The 27,341-nt window shown below is 47.5% G+C and overlaps 1 protein-coding gene across 1 annotated transcript in view; it reads right to left on the reverse strand.

The window, feature by feature from the left end:
• Positions 1-27,076, reverse strand: part of N4BP2 (NEDD4 binding protein 2) — a 79,730-nt gene extending 52,654 nt beyond the window's left edge. Inside the window, exons 1-2 of the mRNA XM_065405077.1 lie at positions 27,012-27,076; positions 10,142-10,330 (exon numbers count right to left, since the gene is read on the reverse strand). The gene's annotated coding sequence lies outside the window, so the exon portion shown is untranslated. The remainder of the gene's footprint in view (positions 1-10,141; positions 10,331-27,011) is intronic.
• Between the last annotated feature and the right edge of the window lie 265 nt (positions 27,077-27,341).

Consider the following 27,341-nt stretch of genomic DNA (forward strand, 5'->3'; position numbering starts at 1 on the left):
CCAAGGTTTGTGAAAGTGAGGGATCATTGTCCAGGATGGGTTGTAGATCACTGATGATGCGTTGGAGAGGTTTAAGCTGAAGACTCTAGGTGATGGCCAGTGGAGTTCTGTTGGTTTCTTTTTTGGGCCTGTCTTGTAGCAGGAGGCTTCTGGGTACACGTCTGGCTCTGTTGATTTGTTTCTCTATTTCCTTGTGTGGGTATCGTAGTTTTGAGAATGCTTGGTGAAGATCTTGTAGGTGTTGGTCTCTGTCTGAGGGGTTGGAGCAGATGCGGTTGTACCTCAGCGCTTGGCTGTAGACGATGGATCGTGTGGTGTGTCCGGGGTGGAAGCTGGAGGCATGAAGGTAGGCGTAGCGGTCGGTGGGTTTTCGGTATAGGGTGGTGGTAACGTGGCCATCGCTTATTTCTACTGTGGTGTCTACGAAGTGGACCTCCCGTGTAGATTGGTCCAGGCTGAGGTTGATGGTGGGGTGGAAGCTGTTGAAATCACGGTGGAATTCTTCTAGGGTCTCCTTCCCATGGGTCCAGATGATGAAGATGTCATCAATGTAGCATAGGTAGAGAAGGGGCATGAGTGGACGAGAGCTGAGGAAGCGTTGTTCCAGGTCAGCCATAAAAATGTTGGCATATTGTGGGGCCATGCGAGTGCCCATAGCGGTGCCACTGGTCTGGAGGTATATATTGTCACCAAATTTGAAATAATTGTGCGTGAGGATAAAGTCACAGAGCTCAGCAACAAGCTGTGCTGTGTCATCATCAGGGATACTGTTCCTGACAGCTTGTACTCCATCTGTGTGTGGGATGTTTGTGTAGAGAGCCTCTACATCCATGGTGGCTAGGATGGTGTTTTCTGGGAGGTCACCAATGCATTGTAGTTTTCTCAGGAAATCAGTGGTGTCACGGAGATAGCTGGGAGTGCTGGTGGCGTAGGGTCTGAGTAGGGAATCCACATATCCAGACAGTCCTTCAGTGAGAGTGCCAATGCCCGAGATGATGGGGCGTCCAGGATTTCCAGGTTTGTGGATCTTGGGTAGTAAGATCACCAGTCTGTGATCCTTGCCGGCGGCCTTGCCGGTCCACCCTGGTTCCAAGCCCCCACCAGCTAGCTGCAACGGGCTGCTCTTCCTGCAAGCAGTGGACAAAGCAGGCGGCTGCCAAACGATGTTAGAAGGGAGCATTGCACAACTTTAAACAAGCATGTTCCCTAATTGATCAGCAACGAAACAACGTTAACCGGGATGACTTTAAGTGAGGAGTTACTGTATCCCTAAGAAGGAACTGCATCTCTGTGCTGCTTGGAGTGATGGGGGAAGAGGGGTAAAGTTTTCTAAGCATAAGCAAGTGATACCTAGCTCAGTGGTTCTCAAACTTTTGTACTGGTGACCCCTTTCACATAGCTAGCCTCTGAGTGTGACCCCCCTTATAAATTAAAAACACTTTTTAATATATTTAACACCATTATACATGCTGGAGGCAAAGCGGGGTTTGGGGTAGAGGCTGACAGCTCATGACCTCCCATGTAATAACCTCACAACCCCCTGAGGGGTCCTGACCCCCAGTTTGAGAACCCCTGACCTAGCTGTTTAGCCTGGGTTAGCCCTAAAGGACATATAGAGCTTGCTTATTATAGAACTTTCTATTACCTTTTTATCCTTAAGATTGTAACTCATTTGTGTATATATGTTTACCTGCTTTAACTTTGCAAATAAGTCGTTTCCTTTTTAGTAAATCTTTAGATAGTTTATTATAGGATTGGCTACAAGCATTGTCTTTGGTGTGAGATCTAACGTGCAACTGACCTGGGGTAGAAAGAACAGGAGTACTTGTGGCACCTTAGAGACTAAAATTTATTTCAGCATAAGCTTTCGTGGGCTACAGCTCACTTCTTCAGATGCATAGAGTGGAACACACAGACAGAAGATATTTATACATACAGAGAACATAAAAAGGTGGAAGTACGCATACCAATTGTAAGAGGCCAATCAATTGAGATGAGCTATCAGTAGCAGCAGAAGAAAAAACTTTGAAGTGATAATCGAGATGACCCATAGAAGGTGTGAAGAGAAGTTAACATGGGGGGGGGGGGAATTCAATTAGTGTAATGACCCAACCATTCCCAGTCTCTGTTTAGGCCCAAGTTAATTGTGTCTAATTTGCATATTAATTCAAGTTCAGCAGACTCTCTTTGGAGTCTGTTTTTGAAGTTTTTTGTTGCAAAACTGACACCTTCAAGTCTGTCACTGAGTGTGGTGTGAAGCTGGAGGCATGTAGGTAAGTATAGCGGTCAGTGGGTTTCCGGTATAGGGTGGTGTTTATGTGACCATCGCTTATTAGCACAGTAGTGTCTAGGAAATGGACCGCTTGTGTGGATTGGTCTAGGCTGAGGTTGATGGTGGGATGGAAATTGTTAAAATCATGATGGAGGGCTTCTTTTCCATGGGTCCAGATGATGAAGATATCATCAATGTAGCGCAAGTAGAGTAGGGGCGTTAGGGAACGAGAGCTAAGGAAGCGTTGTTCTAAGTCAGCCATAAAGATGTTGGCATACTGTGGGGCCATGCGGGTACCGATAGCAGTGCCGCTGACTTGAAGGTATATATTGTCTCCAAATGTGAAATAGTTGTGGGTGAGGACAAAGTCACAAAGTTCAGTCACCAGGTTTGCCGTGATGATATCGGGGATGCTATTCCTGATGGCTTGTAGTCCATCTTTGTGTGGAATGTTGGTGTAGAGGGATTCTACATCCATAGTGGCCAGGATGGTGTTTTCTGGAAGATCACTGATGGATTGTAGTTTCCTCAGGAAGTCAGTGGTGTCTCGAAGATAGCTGGGAGTGCTGGTAGCGTAGGGCCTGAGGAGAGAGTCCACATAGCCAGACAATCCTGCTGTTAAGGTGCCAATGCTTGAGATGATGGGGCGTCCAGGATTTCCAGGTTTATGGATCTTGGGTAGCAAATAGAATACACCTGGTCGGGGTTCTAGGCATGTGTCTACATGTGTCATGTAGCCCACGAAAGCTTATGCTGAAATAAATTTTAGTCTCTAAGGTGCCACAAGTACTCCTGTTCTTTTTGCGAATACAGACTAACACGGCTGCTACTTTGTGACCTGGGGTAGGTAACTGGTCCTGAGAGTAACCTGAATATTGCTGTGACTCTTGGTGTAAGGGACCATCTATCACAAATGTAGACTTAACTGTGTGGGAAAAGAGATCAGAGTACCCCAGGGAACTGCCTGTGACTCCATGTTAAGGCTATTATAGTGCCTGAGGAGATTACATTTGATAATTGGTTTTTGACATCGAAGTATAGAAATCACAGCCAATTTGGGGTTTGTGCCCTGGTTCCTAACAGTCTGCCCTAAGGTTGGTACTCACGTTCATGAGTCACTGCAAGACAGTGTGACACACTAATTCATCAAAAAGAGATTTGAATTACTCAGAAAATGAATATCTGGTGAATGTTTCTTTACAAAGGTTCAAGACATGCACCTGAAAGTGAGTAACCCCTTCGTCCTATCAGTAGTATGCATTTGCCTCTTAATTTTAGACTCATGATTTATGCAGAGTATATGTGATTTTGTTTTTAATAACAAAAGTGTAGTATGCTGCAGACATGTGCAGGGCTCATATTTTCTGAGTACATGTTTGATACTTGGCAATATCCTTCACTCGGATATTTCTAGAAATTTCTATAGGAGACATCTGTCCCAAGAATTATACTGAAAAATTGGTAATATTTTGTGAGTGGATAAGGGTATGTGTATCAAAATATCTGCCTTACTCAGGATATTGGTGGGCACCCTGATGATAGAAGGTACCTGAACGTTTTCAAAGTTTGATGAGTGACATGTCTTTTGCATCTGAAGAAGTGAGGTTTTTACCCACGAAAGCTTATGCCCAAATAAATCTGTTAGTCTTTAAAGTGCCACCGGACTCTTCGTTGTTTTTGTGGATACAGACTAACACGGTTAACCCTCTGATACATGTCTTTTTCTAATTTCTTGATGGACTGAACATAAGTGTCTGCCATCTGTCAAGAAATTGGAGGATGAGAAACAGGACACAGAGTCAATCCAGCTTTCTGACTTACCACGTGTAGATGTAACACAATTTGCTGAGTCCTTGACTGATGTTCAAGTTAGGATGCAGCCAATACCTCTCCCTTCCACAGGCATCCCTCATACCCTGAAACTTACTAAATTGTTTTGTGCTGGCTACAATGTGTTATATAAATTACTCCCTAGAGAAACTGGAATCTTTCAAATTTATATCAAAATGCTTCTAGACTGCAATGAAATTGATCAAAAACATCCACAAAAGACAATTTTTTAATGTAATGCCAGCCCTAAAAAAAGAGACAGTTGAATTTTCAGTTGTGGGAAATTGGTATGCGTGGGGGGCGGGGGGGGGAGGAAGAGAATAATTATTTAATGAAAACAGATGTGGAGATTTAAAAAGTTAAAGCTTTATAGCCATTAAAACACAAATTGTCAACATCATATGTTAAAATATACAAAGTAAATTGCCTTAAATCAAACTCTAATAAGTTCTCAAGAAGTTCCTTATTTTGCCGATCTGTAAATTTCAACTATCATCAGTAGAAATATTTTTTCAAAGGTTTGTGAGTGTATGGTGAAATCAACATGTATCAATAAAAATCTAATCCTTCCAAGCCTAACTATGAATCACAATGATAACTGGCATATTTATATTCCGGCCAAACTGCTGATACAGGGAGGGTCAAAACCTTCTGAGAATGAAGCTAAACAAGACTACAGATCTGATGCCAATTAAGGCCATCTACCCAAATTATTGGTGGTTAGTGAATTGCCTGTTTCTCTCCCTCCATTCCCCCACAAAATTAAATTAACATGACCTCTCAGGATTAAATTTACAACTCCTAACTCATTACATTTATGAATGTGAGTTTTTAGACAGAAAAGCTGTTTAGGAACTAACTGTTGTATAGGTGCCATTCTCAAATAAATGTTGTGGTTCTATGCACCCCACCCCATTCTCCACCATCAGCTGGAATTTCCTTGATCGTAGATTTTGACATTGCACTCTACTGGACTCCTACCTCAGTGGGCAGCTGGGAAAATGGAGGAAGTACAGACCTCTTTGTCAGACATGGAAGCAACACGTGGCCAGAGGTGAGCAGCCATTGAAAGCAAGCAAGCCAAAAAAGTGAAGGTCAACAAGCCATTAGCCAAAAGCCAAGGCTACTTCCTTTCCTTCACTTTTTTAGGATGGTCGCTTGCCTGATTCCTCCCCCTTTAAAGTTCTTGGATGAATCAGAATGAGATACTCCTCTTCTAAAGTCCTTGACATCACCCAAAGGGGTATGATTAGGTCACATTTAAGTAAACAAAACAAAACAAAAAAACCCAACTCCCCATTCCAGTAATTTTGGGCTCCGAAATCTCACAGATCCAAAAATATATCTAGTCAGCAGGTCTATACATATTTTAACACACTTCAGGTCATGGGTCATTTTATAGACATTATCTCAACAAAACCTACAAAAGTCAAAGGTCAACATTTTTTTTTAAATGCAAGGCTAATAAAAAATTGGAAATAAAACAATACGAAAATACCAATCATACATTCACTCAGCCATGCAGATAGGATAGTTCCTGTTCTATAGACAGATGCTTATAACTTCCTCTTTTATATTTTGGTACTCAACAGTTTGACTTGCACACATAAAATCTGGCTGAAAGGTTAGATTAACTTGGTCAGAGCAAAAAAGTCTTTTCTTTCTAAAAATCACAACTGTGTTGTTCAATTTTTATACACAGGCCTATCTGCCTCAGAATAAGAAAGGGGTGGTGAATGCTGCAGTGCAGTGGCTAGTAATAGCAACACCAGGGGGAGTATCAGGAGGTAGCCATGTTAGTCTGTATCCACAAAAGCAACAAGGAGTGAAAATTAATGGCATCTGTATCTGTAATTTTCACTCCATGCATCTGGGGGGAGGAGACGACTTTGGAAAAGGGGAGATTGAGAAGCTGGCTGCAACTGACAATCACACTCTGCTTTCTGGCCTTCTCCAGGAACAGCATAACAACGTGCTGTCTCTTGTTTGGAGCTTTGGTAATGCTATGATTCAGCTCTCTAGTAATAATTGTCCAGTAATAATGACAATAATGGCAAAAGTAAATAAAAGAGGCAGAAGAAAATTTTTGCCACTCCCACTATTTATGTCACCCTTTTTAATAGAGGTGTATACAAACACACATGGATACCTCCATTGAATATTTCAGGTTCTGCTTTGTTTCAAACCACTGTTGTCACAGATCTAAATTATCGGTATACAAATATATTTTTTTATATGTTGAGTGTGCTAATATAAAAAAAAGTTCTCTTCCCCTCTCATCTCAATTACTGCTATTTCTTTGTTGAAGTAGTATATAAAACTGAGGTTAAAACTGTTAAATCCATACTGATATGCCCTATATAAAAGAATAAAAATGAAAGAGGACTACTACTCTTCTTTTCTCTTCACACCCCATATTAAGTTACTTTACAGCAATTTTTAAAAATAAATATTGATTTTGAAAATTTTACTACAAAATATTTAGGAAGCATTGCTACCGAGACAGCTCCACTATCTTGCTCCCCAGAACATCAGATGAGGTCTAAAAACTATTTATTTAACCAATTTCATTTTGCAAGTGATGTATTCTTTACAAATCTAGGGGGATATATGCTTTGTAGGTTCTGTAGGCCAAGCTTATTGCACACACCAGGAGCTCCTTGCAGACCTCCATTTCACCCTACAAGCTCTCTGTGTGCCAGCCTCCCATCCATCTCTATTTCAGGGACTCCCGGCAACTCTCCTTAATCTCCTGACAGGGATTGTATGTGCACCCCATGCCCCAGCAGAGTCCCTCATTCTCCCCACTATGCCAGCAGCTCTGTTCTTTTCCCTTCCCCAAATCAGGGCCCCCCATTCTTCTCACCATGCCAAGGGTTCTGTTGGTCTCTCCCTCCCTCCCAACCCCCAACGTACCTTTCCTTCCCCCAGACTGGAAGCCTCTAGAGGGGTGGATGACTGGTGACCTCTGCCTCACCTGGAGCAGACTTTGAGGAAGCAGGTGTGACATTCCCCAGGGTACAATCTGGACCATTGAACTGCTGTGTCCTCTCAGTTCTCCAACCTGGGGTGCTTTTTACAGTGCTCCACTGTGGGAACAACCACTCCTGGTCTACTAACACACAGTCTCTAGCATGTAACAGGTCGCTCATGAATTATACCACAGGAGAACACCAGCAGACTCTCCAACCCAGACTTTCCCCCAGAAATGTGCATCTTGTACTGCCCAGCACCCTACTAGACAATGCAAGCTCATATAAAGTCCATCATTTCATCAATGGAAATTACATGCACAACCCTTGTAGTTTCCCACACACTTTCATCCAAAAACACTGGTTATATAAAACAATAAAACAAGTTTATTAACTACACAAAGAAAGATTTTAAGTGACTATGGGTATGTCTACACTTGCAAGTTTTGCGCCAAAAAAGTTATACCACTTTTATTAACGCACTTTGATTAAAAGTGCTGTTGGGTGTCCACACTAGCTCCTTGGGTCGCTGAAACACATTCACACTAGCAGCTCTTGCAACAACAAAGAGAACAGTGCACTGTGGTAGCTATCCCACTATGCAACTGGCCACAGGGTGCTTTGGGAAGGGTTTGCAATGCCTCATGGGGCAGGTACAGCATCACATGATGCAGGTTTCTCAATCCGATTGCCAGCTGCTTTTCAACTGAAGTGCGGAGGGGAGTGTGTGTGATAGGGAGCCTGTGTATTGGGGGGGAGGGGGCAGACAGACAGTGTGTGTTGGGGGAGAATGTGTCGGCATGCTGTCTCGTAAATTCAGACAGCCGCAGGAAGCAACCAGTCCTGAGATGGAGGAGGCGGAAACCCTGACCTCAGCTCCCGCCTCCCCCGTGGCTTGTCAGTGTGGACACCTCTGCTGTTTCATCACCAAAAAATCTTGCCAGTGTACACCAGGCCTAAAAGTAATGAGGTTACAAAGGAAATAAAAGGTAAAACACAGCTAACATCTAAGTGTATGTCTTCACTAGCAACATTAAAGTGCTGCAGCGGCAGCACTTTAACGTGGCTGTATAGTTGCGGCATCAGTGCTAGGAGACAGCTCTCCCAGCGTTATAAAAAAAACCCACCTCCACGAGGGAAGTGGCTCCTAGCGCTGGGTGCACGGCCTCCAGCGCTGGGTGCACGGCCTATGCTGCCACTTGACAGTGCTGAAACTTGCAGCACTCGGGGGACGGCGGGGTTTCATACCCCGAGCGAGACAGTTGCAGCGCTGTAAAGTGGCAGTGTAGACAAGACCTAACTTAACAAGCTAAGTGAATTAAAAGCAAAGGTTTTTCTCACCACATGCTTTTTTGCAGTCTTTTACTGGCTGAACATCTCTTCAGTCAGGATTCCCCCTCTCCTGAACTTCAGGAGTTGTTGACACCATGAACAGAGAGAAAGGGAGGAGTGCCCTAAGGCGTTGTCCTCTTTTATAATCTAATCTCTTGTGCTAGAAGCATCTCCAGCTGTTTCACAAAACCTGTTTCCAGCTGAGTCATGAGTGACGGAAAGTCTGTTTGGAGGGAACTTTAAATTTTCTTTGTTCAAGATGTAGGTTTTCTCACTCACACCCTGTCTCCTGCTAAAGAATGGCCATTTAACCAGTTGATCTCACTGAAACCTGGCTGGGGTGTTGGCTAGCCTTTCTGTCTCTGAGGAATTGGTCTGTGGGCACTCCCCCAAATTACAACATACTTCAGTAACATTATGCAATAAAATCTTATAACATTACACACAGTGTTGCCACACACATTTTAACAAGACAATAATATTCAGCAGATTATGAGTTTTCAAATGATACCTCACAAGGCATACTTTGTACAAAACTTATTATAATCCTGTAAAAGAATAAACATAGGGGTACAGACTGTCACAGCAGGACATTAGGAAAGAGGAAGGAAGGAAAGAATGAAGCCTTCTCTTGCCTCTCCCTCTGGCTACCCCCTGATGGCTGAGTATTCTACCCACAGCTCCCAGGAGGGAGAGCAATTATTTTTCATTTGCCATTCAGGTGTCAGCATATTAAACTCCATTGGGAGGATGAGAAGGAGTGTTGTTATGCTGCCAGATTTTAATTGGTGGCATTAACAGAGGACAGTGGCTCAATGTGACTCCTTTTTCTCCTCTTTCAATGTTCCAATTGTCCCCAAAATCAATAGAGTTCTGGCTACGGATGGTTAGAGCCTCCCCAGCTTGGTGAAAATGAGCGAATAAGTAAGGGTGGGGGAGAGCGAGCAACAGAGGGAGAGGGGATGGAGTGAGTGGGGTGGAGCCTCGGAGAAGGGGCAGGGCACGGGTGTTCAGTTTTGCGTGATTAGAAAGTTGCAATCTTTAATTCACAGAGGACACCGCATCAAGGGAGGAATGCAAGTACAGGTAATTTTTCAAAGCCATTAGTTGTCTTAGTACTTAGTCATGTCAGGTAAGTTTTTGATCTCTGCATGAGATTAATGACTAGAAGTGGTCTCGAATTTGGTTTTATGTTTCATACAAAAATGTGGACCAACGGTTGTCAATAAGCCCACCCAAAACAAGCATGATTGGTCAAAAAAAAAAAAAAACCCCAAGAAATAATCGGCAGCAGAAATTTGCATCTAAACGTCATGATGCTGGGCAGGGATTGAGCAAACAAACACTGTGGAGCACAGAACAGTCCAAGAAAAACAAACAAACAAACAAACAAACAACAGACCTAGAGACAAGTGGAAAAAACACTTACATGTTTTTACTGTGGAGGCCTCCGGTTCATATATAGAAATGGCCTTAAACGGCATAGCTTTTAACATACAATCTCGGGTGGTATGACTGCTATGGTAATTAATCGCTCAGAGAAATTAGAGAGAAAATATTTAAGTAACTAGACTTAAAAGAATCAATATTTCTATTTCACATTCTATTTTTCAAACCACATATACTCAAAACATTTCAATGTTCCTTTTTTCGTTTTGAAAAACTATAGATCTCTACAGACTGGGAAAAAAAACATTTATAGTTCAAATAAAATAATAATTCTAAAGGAACTTACATTTTGAGCTTTGTTGACTACACCATACTAGGTTCCCTAGCGGTGAGTCCCTTCACATCTTGCAGAAACCAGCACTGATATCTACAAACTCTTCAATGAATGTAAACATCTGATATGCTGCTTTCTTGTTGTCAGGAAACCATATTGTTGAACATACGAATCAGGCATCAGTTGGTGCGGGTGCACTTTCTTTATAAAGAGAAATAATCAAAATACAAAATAAAATACCGTATATAATTTTCCAACAATCTAATAACATTGAGCAAATTTAAAGACCGGATAATATAACTTCTTTTACAGCCACGTATTCTAACATTTACTGACAATTACCCTGGCACCTGTGCAATAAGCGCAGTCAGATTTAACTCACTTTTCTAAAGGACAAAGATAACTTTGAATTCAGCTAAGAATCTCTAGTTACTAATTTAGAAAAAACTGAATTGCATTAGACATAGGCATAACTCACCAACCATACCTGTAAAAACAGAACAGAGTTCAAACTAGAAATAAGTTTTTTTCATTTGGTTCTTATGTCCTCATCGTAGCTCTTAGGCTGTCATGAAAGTGTGATGGTCAGGAAGAGATTCAGCTCACCATGTGGGGAATTGAGCAAACAGGGAAACTGTGGTGCACAGAAATCAGAATATATCCCTTACAGCCAGAGTGATCAAGCTTTTTTAGGCTTTTTCTAGATGAGGAAAATAATGCTTTTTTCAGTCAAGTTAGCTCAACAGCCCTAATGTGTTTAAGTGGGGTTTTCAATTGAGTTAAATTAGCTCAATAGAGCTAACTTAACTCATTGAAAACCCCATTTAACACTAATGGAGACATTTTGGCCTAGGGCTAAAACTGGACCTCCTAGACTGAGGCCTTGGCTACACTTGAGAGTTACAGCGCAATAAAGCCACCCACAGCACTGTAACTCACTCCCCATCCACACTGGCAAGGCACGTACAGCGCTGTATCTCCGCGGCTACAGCGCTGCTTGTACTCCACCTCCCCGAGAGGAATAAAGAGTATTGCGCTGCCGCTGCTGCATTGCGGCGCCAGTGTGGCCACCGAATGCGCTCTGATTGGCCCCCAGAAGGATTCGGCAGTATCCCACAATGCCTGTTCTAGCCACTCTGCTCATCAGTTCGAACTCTACTGCCCTGGCCTCAGGTGACCAATCGTCAGACCCGCCCTTTATATTCCCCGGGAATTTTAAAAATCCCCTTCCTGTTTGCTCAGCCAGGTGTGAAGTGCTATCAGTGAATCTTTCCCGGTGACCATGCCTCCACGCGCCAAACAAGCCCCAGCATGGAGTAATGGCAAGTTGCTGGACCTCATCAGTGTTTGGGGGGAGGAAGCTGTCCAGTCCCAGCTGCGCTCCAGCCGTAGGAATTACGACACCTTCGGGCAGATATCAAGGGCCATGATGGAAAGGGGCCATGACCGGGACACACTGCAGTGCAGGATTAAAGTGAAGGAGCTGCGGAATGCCTACCACAAAGCCCACGAGGCAAACCGCCACTCCAGTGCTGCCCCCATGACCTGCCGTTTCTACAAAGAGCTGGACGCGATACTTGGGGGTGACCCCACCTCCACTCCGAGCACCACCATGGAAACTTCAGAGCGGGGGGGAGGAGGAGGAGGAGGAAGAGGAAAGCGGGAGTGAGGGTGCTGGGGCTGGGGGAGACACCCCGGAATCCCTGGAGGCATGCGGCCAGGAGCTCTTCTCAAGCCAGGAGGAAGGTAGCCAGTCGCAGTGGCCGGTACTTGGTGGAGGACAAACAGAAGAGCAGGTTCCCAGTAAGCGGCTTTTTTTTTTTTTGGGGGGGGGGGGGGGGGGAGGTTTTTTTTTTTCGGGAAGGAATTCTTTTGGTGCGGGCTCTTTGGGAGAGGAGGGTTAGGGCTGCATGCATGCCTAGATGCGGAATAGTGCATTGATGTGGTCTATCACATCGCGGTAATCGACCTCGGTAATCTCTTCAAAAGTCTCATCCAGAATGTGGGCAATGCGCTTGCGCAGGTTTATTGGGAGAGCCACCGTGGTCCTTGTCCCAGTCAGGCTAACATGTCCGCACCACTGTGCCACGAGGAGCGGGGGGACCATTGCTGCACACAGGCAAGCTGCATATGGGTCAGGGCGGAAGCCGGATTGCAGTAGAAGACCCTCCCTTGCTTCCCAGGTCACCCTCAGCAGCGAGATATCTTCCAGGATAAACTCCTGTGGAAAATGTTGGGACAGTGTTCAGTGTAGGTGCCCCCTGCAGCTGTTGGCTCTCCCCAAGGCACAGAAACCCAGAGGACAGTACAGCCCTGAAACAATCAGTCCCCCTTACTCACCATTTTGGGGCTCCCGTGGGTTATGTGCACTCTCTTTGGGACGGGAAAATTATGCTATTGTGTAGACTGTGTGTGCCCTCCTTAAGTGCGGGGGAATCATTACTCTGTCTGGTATAAACAATGCTGCCTCTGTTAAGTGTTGCATTTTGCCTTTACGGACGCAACCTTGAGATCTCAGCCGTCCGTGTTATCACCAGCTGAGAGACTGCAAAAACTCTGGAAGAGATCGCGAAAAAGCAAAGAAGACATGCTGCACGAAGTGATGTATCAATCTCTTACAGAGAATAAAAAAGCGCAGGAGTGGAGGGAGAGCAAAAGCAGGATCCGCAAGGAAAACGCAGCGCACCGGAAGCAAAGCACGGATCGGCTGACAAGGATCATGGAGTGACAAGCAGACTCTATCCAGGCGCTCGTAGCCGTGCAGGCGGAGCACTACCGCGCCCGCCCCCCCGCAAAGCTTGTCCCAAAACTCTTTCCCTTGTGCCCCCCATGTCACCTCCAACCCACTTTCCCCAACATCCGGGTTCTTATCGCCACCAGCTGCCTCCAACACCTGTATCTTCACCAACCAGCCCTGAGAACTACGACCCTTACCATCTGCACTCAACCCCCATCACCATGCAGTATAGCCATCCTGAAGTGCAGCACTCATTGCACAGCACTCCAGACAGGACATACGCAAATCTATAATTGTACCGTTCCCCACCCCACCCCCTTGCCCTTTCTGATTCCCAAACAGTTGTGTTTCTTTCAATAAATGAATTTTCTTTTCAATAAATGGATTTTTTGGCTTTGAAAACATTCTTTAATATTGCATAAAGTAAAAGATACCTTAAAACAGGCCTGCACAACTCGTAAAGCGGCGAGGGCCATATTACTCCAAAGAAAACAGCTGAGGGCCGAAACCTCCCGGCCCCGCGGAAACACCCCCCCCCCCCCCCAGCACCGCCCAGCCCCGCGGAAACAAACCCTCCTTCCCCAGCACCGCACCGCCGAAACAGCTAAGGTTTGCGGGGGAGGGTGTGTGATACTTTATTAAGAATTTTTCAATTAAATCAAACAATTTTTTAAATTCTTTTAAATTTTTTTATTAATCATGGAAAAATTAAAAACATCTGTTCCGTTGAAAGAAAACATTTGTACTTTTCATAATTACCTTGCAAATTTAATGAGAAATATTACATCTCTTCTCGGCAACAAGCTTGTCGCATTTGGGGGTCATATTTGAAGTGGATATTTTCATAATGTCTTCCAAATGGTCGTCAGTCAGAGAAGAACGTTGCTTGTTTTTATTCATGTTCATGATGGAAAATGTTTGTTCACATATGTAAGTGCGTCCAAAAATGCTGAATGTTTTCAGTGCAACTTCATTGTCCAGACTTTTGTAGAAGTCCCGCAAGCTGCTTTCTCTGTGCTTATTTCGGTAAACTGCTGAACACTGAAGTTCAATAACCTCCAACTGCAAATCTAGTGGCACTTCCTCTGGATCCACAGAAAAGGGATCTTCAATCAGCTTCAACTGGACGTCTTCTTCTTTAGACAAAGTAAGTCTTCTGTCAAATTCTTCAATCAAAAGAATGATGTGCTTTGCGTATTTTTCTCCCAACTCGGCGTGTTTGTGCTGAGGGATACGCTGTGCACAAGTGGGAAAGTGACACATTTCACCTTTTGACAGCTGACTTCTGAAAAGTTTCAATTTCATTTTGAAAGCTTTCACTGCTGCACACATTTGAAATATAAGTTGATTTTTTCCCTGAAGTTGAATGTTGAGATCATTCAGGTGTGCTCTAATATCACAAAAGAAAAAGAGATCTTGATTCCAGGACTCATTTTCAAGCTCTGGGAATTTTATTGGCCCATTTTCTAGGAATTTTGCTACCTCCTCTTTCAAAGCAACAAAACGCTGGAGCACTCTTCCTCGACTCAACCATCTCACTTCTGTATGGTAGATTAAGTCATTGCACTCGGTGTCTACCCCTTCAAGAAAGGCTCGAAATGTCCTATGTTTTAGTCCTCTAGAACGGATGTAGTTTACAATGGAAACTACCACTGACATTACATGCTCAAATTTTAAGACTTTGCTACACAAAACCTGCTGATGCATAATGAAGTGATGTTTGGTTATTTCTCTCCCGATAAATTCTTCAAGAAGAGTAACTGCTCCAACATTTTTTTGGCACATACCTGGAGCACCATCAGTACAAATGGCCACCAAGTTTGTGAAATCTAATCCCGACTTATCATTCGTGCACTTTATCACTTCACTGGAAATTTCTTTTCCGGTTGTGTGACCCGTCATGGAGCACATGCCAGCAAGTTCTTCAGTAAGTTTTTATCAATACCTCTAATAAAAATAAGAAGTTGGGTGGTGTCTTTTAAATCGGTGCTTTCATCCATAGCTAGGGAGTAAAAGCAAAATTCACTGACTCTCTGCTTTAACTGATCACTTAAATTGGTAGAAATGTCAGCTATTCTTCTCCGTACAGTCATGTGTGATAGACTGACATTCTCAAATATTCCCCTCTTTTCTGGACATAACTCAGATACAGCAATCAACATACACTTTTTTAATAACTCGCCTTCTGTCAAGCATTTCCCAGCAGCAGCAATTTCCTTAGAAATTTTAAAGCTTACTTTAGTAACTGTATCGTTCTCAGTGCTCACTTTCTTGAAAATTTGCTGTTCTCTACTAAGGTTTTTCGCTAAACTGGCTGCTTTAATTATTTTTTCATTTGGGCTCAATTTGGCGAGATTGGGATGCTTAGTTTCAAAGTGCCACCGAAGGTTGTATTCTTTCGGAACGGCTAACGTTTCGCGACACACGAGGCACAGTATTTTGTCTTTGGAAATAGTATATAAGTATTTATTCGTCCATTCAGTGTTGAAAACTCTGTGCTCCGATTCTATTTTTCTCTTTTTCTTTTCACTCATGGTATCCATTATGAAGCTCAAGATTTTGTTGAATAAATTCACACACAAGGGAAACACTCACAGTCACACACAAAGAGAAGAGATATCTCACGGCGCATGGCACACTATCAAGGCACTGACGGTGTGTGGAAGCCTGTAGGTCCAGGGGTCACTATATTACTGCACACAGCAGTCAATCAATGCAGTTGTAGATAAATCTCTGCATTATGCATTTTTGTATAACTTTTATATGACTTTGTATTGAACCTTGGTACTATGTTATAGCGGGCTCCTAAGATAGTATAATTAAGGTAAAAGAAAAATTTCTTCTGTGCAAATTTTTGAAGCAGAGTTCAAATTTGTGTGCCATGAGGCAAATGCGCCCAAGTGAGTAAAATGCTTATACATTTAAAAAGTTTTAATTTGCAATTTGTGTCAATTTATATGGGTTTTCAGATAGACATCATAAGTAAAAAAAGAAAAACAAAAGTTTGTGTTTTAAATTGAAAATTTTCCTAAAAAATATCAATAAATGATTATCAGCCAAGAATAAGATATGTAATTACAAATGCATTTTAATGTCCTTATTGGTCGAAATGTCAAAGACGGCTAAACTAACCTTACTGTTTTTCCCTGCGATCTTTTTCATTTGCCCATTCAATATAAACTCTGTCCAGATCTATCAGTCCTCAATCCAGCTGGTAACTCTTAATACACATCAGCACCCCACACAGAACCCCCCACTCGCTAGTTTCCCAATACACACAGATTTCTCCTCCCTCCCTCCCAGTGCCCTTCCCCAAAGCCCCACCACCACAACTAAACAATGCCCCACACAGACCCCCAGTGCCCTGACACACACAGATCTCCCTCACTGCCCAGCACCCCCCAACAGGCCCCCACTGCCTAGCACCCCAAAACACACAAACCTCCCCCACTGCCCAGCGCCCTCCACACCCTCACAGCCCAGCACTCCCCGCACATCTCCCAGACACTCACTCCACCACACCCTTCCCCCTTCCCTGGCCGTACTCACCAGCCCTGCTGGGAGGTCTCTGGCTCCTAGGGTGAGAGCGGCAAGGGGAGTCTCCAGTGGTGAGCGGGAGCCGGTTCGCGGGAACCAGTTGTTAAATTTAGAAGCCCTTTTAGAACCAGTTGTCCTGCGCGGGACAACTGGTAAATTGAAGTGACCAGGACCGTAGCTGGGGGGAAGCAGAGGGAGCGGCTGCTCCCCCTGAGCACATTATCCAAAAGTGGCGCCTTAGGAGCCGACCCCATGGGTGCTCCAGCTCTCCGCCCCGCTCCCCAGCCCCAGCTCACCTCCGCTCCGCCTCTGCCTCTGAACACTCTGCCCCGCTTCTCCCCCCCCCCCCCCGCTTCCCGCGAATCAGCTGTTCGCGCGGGAAGCCTGGGAGGGCAGAGAAGCAAGCGGTGGCTTCGCGCTCAAGCCCAGGGAGCCGGAGCGGAGGTGAGCTGGGGTGGGGGGACCCGCCCGCGCCACAGCAGGTAACCCGGGGGGAGGGGTGTGGAGGGGAACCGCTCCCCGCCCCAGCTCACCTCTGCTCCGCCTCCCTGGGCCTGAGCGCGAAGCCGCCGCTTGCTTCTCAGCCCTCCCAGGCTTCCTGCGTGAACAGCTGATTCGCGGGAAGCAGGGGGGCTGCAAGCTCAGCCTGACCCGGTGCTCCAGGCATTGCACGGTGGCGGCGTGGCCCGGCTCCAGCCGAGCGGCGTGGCTGGAGCGCCACCAGCCACCTCCAGGCAGCGCGGTAAGGGAGCAGGGAGGGGGTGTTGGATAGAGGGCAGGGGAGTTCAGGGGGTGGGGTGGGGGGGTGGATAGGGGTCGGGGCAGTCAGATGGCAGGGAACAGGGGGATTGAATGGGGGCAAGGGTCCCAGGGGGCAGTCAGGAAGGAGCAGGGGTTGGATGGGGCGGTGGGAGGCAGTCAGGGGCAGGGGTTCCAAGGGTGGTCAGGGGACAGGGAGAAGGGGTGGTTGGATAGGGAATCAGGAGAGGAGTTGGACGGGGCAGCGGAGGGCAGTCAGGGGACAGGGAAGGGGGTGGATGGGGCAGGGGTCCCGGGGGGGGAATCAAGGAACGCGGGGGGGTGGATGGGGCAGGAGTCCCGGGGGGGGGGTGGGCCAAAAAGCGCTCAGGACGGGGGCGGTGGCTGAGCCCCGTGTCCCTGCTGGGGGGGGGGGGCGAGGGCTCCGTGCCCGTGTCCCGCTTGGGGCAGTGGGGAGGGGCAGCGGCGCGCGAGGGCTCCCTGTCCTGCTTGAGGCCTGCGGGGTGCGGCGTCGCGCGCGGGCTCCGTGTCCCACTTGGGGCGGGGGGTGGAGGCGCGGCAGCGCGCGAGGGCTCCCTGCCCGTGTCCCGCTTGGGGCGGGGGGGGGGGGGCGGCAGCGCGCGAGGGCTCCCTGCCCGTGTCCCGCTTGGGGCAGGGGGGCCGGTTTCGCGCGCCGCGGCCGCTCGGGATCTCCCCCCCCTCCCTCCTTCCCTCCCAGGTTTGAGAGCCTGGGAGGGAGGGGGAGAAGCGCACCCGCGCCGCGGCCGCTCGGGGTGTCCCCCTCCCTCCCAGGCTCTCAAACCTGGGAGGGAGGGGGAGATCCTGAGCGGCCGCGGCGCGTGAAACAGCTGATTCGCGCGCCGCTGCTCCCCCTCCCTCCCAGGTTTGAGAGCCTGGGAAGGAGGGGGAGAAGCGGCGCCCGCGCCGCGGCCACTCGGAGTCTCCCCCTCCCTCCCAGGCTCTCAAACCTGGGAGGGAGGGGGAGCAGCGGCGCGCGAATCAGCTGTTTCGCGCGCGGCCGCTCGGGATCTCCCCCTCCCTCCCAGGTTTGAGAGCCTGGGAGGGAGGGGGAGACCCCGAGCGGCCGCGGCGCGCGAAACAGCTGATTCGCGCGCCGCTGCTCCCCCTCCCTCCCAGGCTTGAGAGTGAGCCCCCGCGGGCCGCACAGTGAGCCCCCGCGGGCCGTATGCGGCCCGCGGGCCGTATGTTGTGCAGGCCTGCCTTAAAAGATACCTTAGCCCAGGAAAGAAACAGGCACTGTAAATCAGCTTAGCAAACACAGATTCCTACTGACATTGTAACCACTGCACTTCACTCCCCTGCAGGGCACCAGATATCACTGCTGGTTTTCAGCCTCAAATTGCTCCCTCAAGGCATCCCTAATCCTTGCAGCCCTGTGCTGGGCCCCTCTAATAGCCCTGCTCTCTGGCTGTGCAAATTCAGCCTTCAGGTGTTGAACATAGGAGGTCCATGCCTGACTGAATCTTTCACCCTTCCCTTCACAAATATTATGGAGGGTACAGCACGCGGATATAACCGCAGGGATGCTGTTTTCGGCCAAGTCCAGCTTCTCATACAGAGATCGCCAGCAGCCCTTTAAACTGCCAAAAGCACACTCCACAGTCATTCGGCACCAGCTCAGCCTGTAGTTGAACCGTTCCTTGCTGCTTCCCTGTGTAGGGTTTCACAAGCTACGGCATTAAGAGGTAAGCGGGGTCTCCAAGGATCACAATGTGCATTTCGACTTCCCCTACTGTGATCTTCCGCTCTGCGAAAAAAGTCCCGGCCCGCAGCTTCCTGAACAGGCCAGTGTTCCGAAAGATGTGTGCATCATGCTCCTTTCCGGGCCAGCCTGTGTTAATGTCAATGAAATGCCCACGGTGATCCACAAGCGCCTGGAGAACCATAGAGAAATACCCCTTCCGATTAACGTACTTGGATGCTAGGTGGGGTGGTGCCAGAATAGGAATATGCGTCCCATCTATCGCCCCTCCACAGTTAGGGAAACCCATTTGTGCAAAGCCATCCACAATGTCCTGCACATTACCCGGAGTCATGGTTCTTCTGAGCAGGATGCGATTAATGGCCCTGCAAACTTGCATCAACACGATTTCAACGGTTGACTTTCCCACTCCAAACTGGTTCACGACCGATCAGTAGCTGTCTGGAGTTACCAGCTTCCAGATTGCAATAGCCACCCGCTTCTCCACTGGCAGAGCAGCTCTCAATCTCGTGTCCTCGCGCCACAGGGTGGGGGCGAGCTCCTCACACAGTCCCATGAAAGTGGCTTTTCTCATCCGAAAGTTCTGCAGCCACTGCTCGTCATCCCAGACTTGCATGACGATGTGATCCCACCACTCAGTGCTTGTTTCCCGAGCCCAAAAGCGGTGTTCCACGGTGCTGAGCATGTCCGTGAATGGCACAAGCAATTTCGTGTCGTAAGCGTTACACGACTCGCTATCATCGTCTGACTCCTCACTGTCACTTTGGATCTTAAGGATTAGCTCGACTGCCAAACGTGATGTGCTAGCGAGACTCGTCAGCATACTCCCGCAGACCGAAACGGAACACAGATCGCGCTGCCCAGAAACCGTTGAAAGATGGCGCCAAATGTGGACGGAAACACAGGGATTGCTGGGCGATGCATCATGGGGCGTTGGGACAAGACCCAGAATGCCCCACACACTCCTGCACCCTTCCCACAACCCATGGCGCCAGAATGGGAAGAGGTGCTCTGTGGGATAGCTGCCCATAATGCACCGCTCCCAATGCCGCCGCAAGTGCCGCAAATGTGGCCACGACAGTGCACTGGCAGCTGTCAGTGTGGACAGACTGCAGCGCTTTCCCTACTCAGCTGTACCAAGACAGGTTTAACTCACAGCGCTGTACAGCTGTCATGTCTACACTGGTGCTATGTGGCGTTTTCAGTCTTGTTAAATTAGTGGACCACGACTATGGACATACAGTCCTAAAGCACACTTGTGGAAGTTTAAACATTCTTCCACAACCACTGTTACGATTGGTTGATTCAAAAAGGAGAACTGACGCCCCAATTTCCTAAAGACACTTTATGGAATTCTTAAGAAGACTGTCTACACATTTGCACCAAAGTATGTTGAAATTTTTCTAAGCATAAGGAGAACTTTGATCAAAACATAGAGCATATTTTACATAACTCAGTCCTTAACAAAGAGGAAATAGTTTACAAAAGTGATGAAAGACCTGACAGTTCACAAGCTCCTGACATTACCATCCCAGTCTTATTGAAAATGTAATTTCAAAGTAGCATCCAGAAGATTTCTGAAACATTTCTATTATTTTAGCCAATAAAACTCATCCCAAATATAAAGATCAGAAGTTGCGTCCAGAACAGGACGAAGAGGTTGGAGTATGGCTGATGGACAAAATCCTGAGTTCTTTTCTTTTAGCACTTAAAATTGATGATCCCACTTTCTAACCCAAATTTATGTTTGTGAAACAAGCTGTCACAGATGCATCAAAGTGGTAGAAAATAAAGTAAAATAATCGAAGACTAGACATTTGAATTCAGAATTTTGCCAATTTTTAAAAGACCTTAACATCCTGGTCTAGCCAGCTCAGTCAACCATGTTTTCAAATTTGTTTTGTCAAAACTTCCTAATAGGGTTAGTGCTAAACCCTTTAGGGCTTGTCTACACATGCAATTATTCAGGAATAACTATTCCAGAATAACTCCATGTGTGGACACTCTTATTCCAGAAAAAGAGTGCCTTGGTTCCTATTTAAATTAATGCATTTTGAAAGTGGGTTAAACCAACAGGAACAAGGCACTCTTTTTCTGGAATAAGACTGTCTACATGGAACTTTTAGTGCACAGGAGCAGGGTCCACATGGTGACAGTACACAGCAGACTAGTGCATTTTACATTCACACCCCAGCATGCTGAGGCTTGCTCTACACTTAGAAGTTAGACTGACATAGCTATGTCAGTCAGAGGTGTGAAAAAAACACAACCTTGACCGGCATAGCTATGCTGATCTAACCCCCAGTGCAGACACAGCTATGGCGACAGAAAAATGCTTCTGTCTATATAGCTAGTGTCATTCAGGGAGGTGATATTAATTAGGGTGACCAGATCGCAAGAGTAAAATATCAGGACACATGGGGGAGAGGAGTGCACAGCCCTAGGAAGTTGCAAGAGGGGCATACGGCCCCTGCTGCAGCCCCTGCCACAAGCCACAGGGCAGGGGCGCAGGGCCACAGCTCCAGCCCCTGGCTGAGGCTGTGGGGCAGGGGTGCATGATTCCAGTTCCAGTCCCGGCCGCTCTGCTGGCTCAGCCCAGCTGACAGTTACCTCACCTCCCAGCAGGGCCAGTGAGTGCACCCAGGGGAGGGGGCAGGGAATGGGGGAGTGAGTGTCTGGGAGGTCTGTGGTGGAGCGCTGGGCTGTGAGGGGGTGGAGGAGGTTTGTGTGTTTTGGGGTGCTAGGCAGTGGGAGGCCTGTTGGGGGGACACCAGGGGAGATGTGTGTCTGTCAGGGCGCTGGGCAGTGGGGGTCTGTGTGGGGCACTGTGTAGTTGTGATGGTGGGATTATGGGGAAGGGCACTGGGTAGTGGGGGAGGGGAAGATCTGTGTGTGTTGAGGAACTAGGGAATGGGGAGTTCTGTATGGGTTGCTGGGCAGTTGTGGTGGAGCTGTGGGCGACTGGACGCTGGGCAGGGGTGGTGGCGTGCAGGGCACTGTGCATTTGTGGTGGGAGGGTTGGGGGGAGGGAAGGCTGGGCATAGCTGATCCGGGGGGCACTAGGTGGGGGAGCTGTGTGGCACAGCATGGGCCCGCCCCCAACAGGAAGGGGCATGCTGGCAGCACAGGGTCAGGCGGACCAATGTGCATCTGGCCATGCCATGCATGCCCCATTGCCCCGGCCGGCCTCCCCGCCCGCTGCTCACCTTCTCACTTGAGGGCTGGGGCAGGGGCAGGGCTGGGGTCCGGATGGCACTTACCTGGGACAGCTCCCGGGAAGCGGACAGCAGGTCCCTCTAGCTCCTAGGGTCAGGAGTGGCAGGGGGCTCTGCGTGTTGCTCGTGCCCACAGGCCCTGCCCCCACAACTCTCATTGGCTGTGGTTCCCGGCCAATGGGAGCTGCGGAGCCAGCGCTCATGGCGGGCACAGCACGCAGAGACCCCCCCTGGCCGCCCCTCCACCGAGGGGCCGCAGGGTCCTGCCGACCACTTTCCGGGAGATGCCCAGAGCCAGGTAGGGAGCCTGCCAGCGAGGGTGACCAGTCCAGCCCCATGCCAAATATCGAGGCAAATAGCATCCCAACCGTACATCGGCCGGGACGCGGGACAAACAGCTAAATATCGGGACAGTCCCAATTTTATCACGATGTCTGGTCACCCTAGTATTAATACACTGAAGGAAATACCCTTTTCAGTCAATGTAGGCTGCATCTACACTATGGGGTTACGCCAACATAGCTACACCAACATAGTTAGGCTGATCTATAGTCTCTGTAGTGTAGATGTACCCCAAGACTCAATACAGACAAGCCCATGGAGTTATTCAGGCATGGCCTATACTAAAGTTAGGTCGACCCAGCTATATTGCTCAGGTGTGTGAAAATTCCACAGTGGCATATTCCTGAGTGGCACAGTTCAACTGACCTACCCCCCCTCTCCCCCACGTGTAAACAGCAGTAGGTCAAAGGATGAATTATTCTATTGACCTAGCTATTGCCTCTTGTGGAAGTGGATTACCTACACCACCAGGAGAACCCCTCCCATCAGTGTGGGTAGCTCTACAGTGAAGTGTTACAGCGGTACTGTAGTTTCAAGTGCAGATAAGCTGTCAGGAATAACACTTCCTGAATAACTCCATGTGTAGTTGAGCCCTATGGCCTGGTCTACATCGGCACTTCAGCAGTCTCAGCAGAATTAACTAACATAGTGCTAGAGACATCTCTATACTAGGGCTTCAACCACAGAGAATTCTTTCAAACACTTCCCCAGTGTAGACAAGACTCAGAGCTAACTATTTAGCAGCTTCCACTAGCACTAAATTCACACACAAAAGTAATCCTCTTGCACTGTATTTTTAAACAGGTTACTTCCATTCACAGGTGTCCCTTTAAGAGGGTCCTTTTTTATCAAATATATTTGGATTTGGTATAGAGGATATATCAGCACATGAAAACGAAGGTGAACTGAAGCCAAGGGCAGTGGGCCAGGAAAATAAGACCCAATTGCAAGACAATTACAAATGCCACAAGACCCTATTAATATATTACCATTATCCAGTGATTCAGTTACAACATGGTTCTATTTTGTAACACAGTTAACATCCTACCTACAGTACAAAACAGAACTGTGTTGTAATTGGGTCCCCGACAGTTTAAAATGTGGCGCTGATGGGCCCTAAAGCCTTGCCTACACATTTGTATTTTTGTTAAAATCTTCCACCAATGCAATTGCAACACTAGTGTAGACTGGCCTCCAGACTACATTAGTGCTTCCATTATTGCACCCATTGGTTATGATGCACCACTACCAATGCAACAATGGGAAAGTTTATCAAAAATGAAAGTGTTGACAAGGCCATCAAACAAAAAAAATCTGGGAAAATAAATACATTCTGTGAGGGAAGAACATAAAAAGAAGGGGGGGGGGGAAAGAGAGAGACCATAAAGAATAATGTAAGTGTTTTTAAGAAGTTCTTTGCTCCTAGCTGAGTTTGTTTCTCAGGCGTGGAAAAAATTCACATCCCTGAATGCCAGAGGTATGCCAACCTAACCCTCAGCATTGATGTGGCTAGGATGATGGTAGGGGTGTAAAATAGTAAACGGCTAAACAGTTAACTGGTAAGCATTAGTTTTTCCAGTTAATCCAGCTTAACCATTAATTCCCAGCCCCCAGACAGCTGGAGCAGCCCTAGCCCCAGCCCCGGGGCGGCAGGAGCAGCTCCAGCCTCAGCCCCAGCCCTGCCAGACAGAGCAGCCCCTGGCCGCGCCGGCCGGCCAACCCAAGCAGCTGCCCTGGGGCCTCTCCCTTTAATGAGTCAATCAGTTAAACTATATAATTTTAATCGTTTAACCGGTTAACCTTTTAAACAATATTTACATCCCTAGTTGATGGAAGAATGCTTCCACTGACCAAGCTACTGCTACTTAGGGAGGTGTATTACCTACAGAGACAGAAAAAACCCTTCCATCTGTGTAGGAAACATCTATACTATGACACTACAGTAGCACAGCTACAGCCAGCAGTGTAGACAAACCCTCAGACTGCCATGTTAAATAATGATTTTATTTAAATGACCCTCTTGCAATTAACATGTCAGTGAGATGAAATATATGGAGAAGGAATCAACTGACTTCTTTGCTGCTGTTATTTTGTTTAGCTGGAGGCTAACTTCCAGTAGGATTTGTATTCAGGTTTTTGTTTTATTTTTAGTAGGGTTGCCACCCATGACTTCCGCAAATGGGGGCACCAGTCAACCACAAGTGGTAATGAGCATGCTGAAAAATATATCACGGAGGAGGAACTGTAAATGTTTAAAAACTTAGCACTCAAGTTGTTTACATTAGTTAGAACAAGTTTAAAAGTAAGGGTAGGAAGGGTCAAGGGAAAAATATGAAGAGTATTGGAAACAAGAGTGCAATATTCCTGTCCAATATTTTAAATCACATCTCTACCAAAATCAGCCATGTTGCAGCATGTGATTACACTCTGGTTATTCCCATAATGAAAGTCTAAAGCATAGATTAAAATCATGTTTAAAATGGACAAAACATAAAAATCACATTGTAAACAAGCGTGAGATTATTACAAACAAAACAAAAATGTCTAAAAATACAATTTACTTTAAAATAAATTAGTATCATTTTGTGCATTGTTAGTTTCGCTTTAAGGTTCTCAAGCATTCACTTTTTGAATTGAGAACATGGCAAACAGCTATTTTTTATACTTTGTAAGGTTTTAAAAACAAATTAGTGAAACATTTCCACAGGTTATACATGTTCAGAAATTTTTACAAAAAAAAAAATAAAAAAAAAAATCTATATTTTGGGGTGAATTTGAGTAGATCTGAATCTTGTTATAGCCCAACTAAGTGTTTGGAGACAAGCTGTAATAGACTATCCTGACAGGGCTGCTGTTATGGTGTGAGGTAATTTAGGGTATGGAAGTTTGGAGGAACGATAGCATCTACACATACTTCTAGAGTGAATCTTGTCAGGAATTTTGGTATTGCAAGTGGCTTCCATACTTGTAATATATCTCATGACCACACATCAAAGTGATTGGAAAGGTGCACAAGTACTGCCAGCACCATTCTAATACCTAGATTTGCTTGAAGGCTCACAAATGGAATCCTATCACTTGCCAGTGTTATTTGATTTCTGGTTTGCGTAACCCCAAAGGAAGTGAGTGTAGAAAGGTAAACAGGAAGGCCATTTTTGCAATGAAAGGTGCAGAGTAGGCCTTCTTGCACTGGTTTCATTACATTAGAAGTGGGATGCATATGTCCACACTGGCCCTAAATCAATTTAACTCCCAGGGATACAGTTACAGTTTTGAACTAGAGTAACTTTTATTGATTTAAAACAAAAGAGCCTTTGATGAGAGATCATTCATGTGTGGCAGCAAGGCACTTACTAACTAGTTAAGAAGGTCCTACTCTTAGAGCAACTTTGTGTGTACAGCCAAGAACTTGTATCCTGCACAGGGTCCTTCTGCACCACTGCAGTGCTAGCTTCAACTAAAAGTGCAGGTGGTGCAGTTGCTCTATAACAAGTTCTTTTATTCCAGAATAATCACTCTGCTTTGGAAATGCACTAGCCCACGAAAGCTTTTATGCCCAAATGTGTTAGGCCAGGTCTACACTACCGCAGTAGTTCGACAGCTGGCAATCGAAGTTCCGGGTTCGATTTATCGCGTCTGGGCTGGACGCGATAAATCGATCCCGGAAGCGCTCGCCGTCGACTGCGGTACTCCAGCTCGGTGAGAGGAGTACCGCGGAGTCGATGGGGAGCCTGCCTGCCGCGTGTGGACCGCGTCTGAACCGCGGTAAGTTCGAACTAAGGTATGTCAACTTCAGCTACGTTATTCACGTAGCTGAAGTTGCGTACCTTAGTTCGAATTTGGGGGTTAGTGTAGACCAGGCCTTAGTCTCCAAGGTGCCACTAGGACTCCTCCTTGTTTTTGCTAATAATTCCAGGAGAGTGCTCAGAGAGAGCTATTCCAGTCAATTTCCCAGTGTAGTCAAGCCCTACATCAATTAGTCTGCAAAGTCCTGCCACGCTGCTCAGCATTTCCCATACTGGTACTAAAAGACGGGAAATCTCCCACCACACAGGAAGCGCTGCCTAGGCGATACTCCCCGCTACAGGCAGCTCATCTCCCAGCGCATTTGGGACTGGGATTCTTGCTCTGTTTTGTCATTAATTCTGACTGACTATGCTCGGTCGCTGCTGCACAGCCCCCAACGCAGCGGCAGCCCCGAGCAGGCTGGTGAGTCCACAGGGATGATGTGCAGGGACCAGAGGAGAACCCCCCGGGGCAGCCCCGTGTGGGAAGGCGGACGACACGGGACGGGGCGAGGGCAGCTCCCGGTGCCCCTCTGGCCAGGGGACGAGGCGGAGCGGCCGGCAGTGGTGGGAGGGGACGAGGGCCGCGACGCACCTGCCTGTGCGGGTAGGACAAGGCCTCGCTCTGCAGCACAGCCCGGATCGGCCGGCCCCGGAAGCCGGGCAGCTCGCCCCTGTTGGGAGAGGAAGGAACAACCACCCCCAGGCTCCTCCCCGGCAGCCGCGGCCCCCTCACCCAAGCCGCGCCGCGCTCCCTGCAGCGACCCCCCGGGGCCGCCCTTACCTCACACAGCTCCGGCGAGGCGCAGCCCTGAGCGGCCTCAGCTGCTCGCTTCTCCGTGCGGCGGCGGCGGCTCCTGCCCGGGGAGAGGTGGGGGGAGGAGGCTGCTCGGCGGCTGCAGGAGCTGGGGTGAGAGGGGGCGGCTCACGCGGAGCGTGCGCCGCGCCGCTGGGACACAGTGCCGCTCTCCGTCCGGCCGGGGAAGAACAGCCCAGGAGGAGACTCCGCGCTACTCTTCCCCCCACCCCCCGGGGCCTGGCCCAGCAGCGCCCGCCGGGAAACCCCGCCCCAGCCTGGCACGGGCAGCAGAACCCGCGCCCAGCTTGTCTGCCG

Source organism: Emys orbicularis, chromosome 5, assembly GCF_028017835.1.
Source record: "Emys orbicularis isolate rEmyOrb1 chromosome 5, rEmyOrb1.hap1, whole genome shotgun sequence".
Lineage (NCBI taxonomy): Eukaryota > Metazoa > Chordata > Testudines > Emydidae > Emys > Emys orbicularis.